Source organism: Phoenix dactylifera, unplaced genomic scaffold (genome assembly GCF_009389715.1).
Source record: "Phoenix dactylifera cultivar Barhee BC4 unplaced genomic scaffold, palm_55x_up_171113_PBpolish2nd_filt_p 001017F, whole genome shotgun sequence".
Taxonomy (NCBI): domain Eukaryota; kingdom Viridiplantae; phylum Streptophyta; class Magnoliopsida; order Arecales; family Arecaceae; genus Phoenix; species Phoenix dactylifera.
Window position 1 is genome coordinate 44,924 of NW_024068371.1, and position 1,008 is coordinate 45,931.

Sequence of the window (1,008 nt, forward strand, 5' to 3'; positions counted from 1 at the left end):
AAGAAAGGTAGCATCAAGCTACTAATATTCATTTCTACCATTGTAATCAATTTAGTTTTCTAAATCTATCATTTCTTTTTTTTATGCAATCCTTGTTTTAGGTTCAAGTTAATTTCTATTTTTTTTTAATGCAATCTTTTAATTCTTCTTTGATGCAATACATTAAATTTTCTTTGATGCAATTTATGTTCTAGGCTTTTGATCTTCTTAGCACTTGTCTTCATCCATTTCAATTCATGCCAAAATTTTTCTTTGAATAGTTAAACATTTCATGAATTTATAAATGCTCTTTGATTTCTAAATACTTGTCTTTTTATTATTTTTTAAATAAAAAAAATTCTCCGGTAGACTAGAGAATCCATCAACATCCTCATAATAATGTTTTTCTTTAGTTATTCGAAACTCGATTTTGAATCCGAGTGAACGTTTTAATTTTTATGCAACTCCAATCGCCTCCCTGTGGATCGACCTCTTACAACCACTATTCTTCGAATAGGAAAGGTAAGAGTAGAAATTTAATTTAACTTTTGTTCGTCGGTTCTAACAACGATCTGTCTAGCATATTTTTAGGTGGACAGGAAAGGACGAACAGAATTTTGGCGCCGTTGCTGGGGAGGCAAATCGAGAAGCAAGAACGATCACGAAGATCAAATCAAATTTTGGATGCCCGGAGTGAACGCACTCCGGTAGTAAGTTTTTATTTTTATTTTTATTAATTTTTCTTATTTTGATAATTTCTAGTCAATAATTTCGTAGTTATTAAATTCTGAAACTTGAAATTCGAAAAAAAAAATTGAAAAAAAAAATTGAAATTTTTTTTCTCAAAATTCAAAAAAAATTCAAAAACTTAAATTCAAAATTTGAATTCTGAAATTCGAAATTTGAAATTTAAATTTAAAAAAATAAAATAAAAAAAAAAGAAAAAAAATCTATATTATTTTTGCTAGTAATTGATAAGGCGCAATTTTCCGAGGTTATCATACCTCTATTGGGACTCCTCACGGAGTA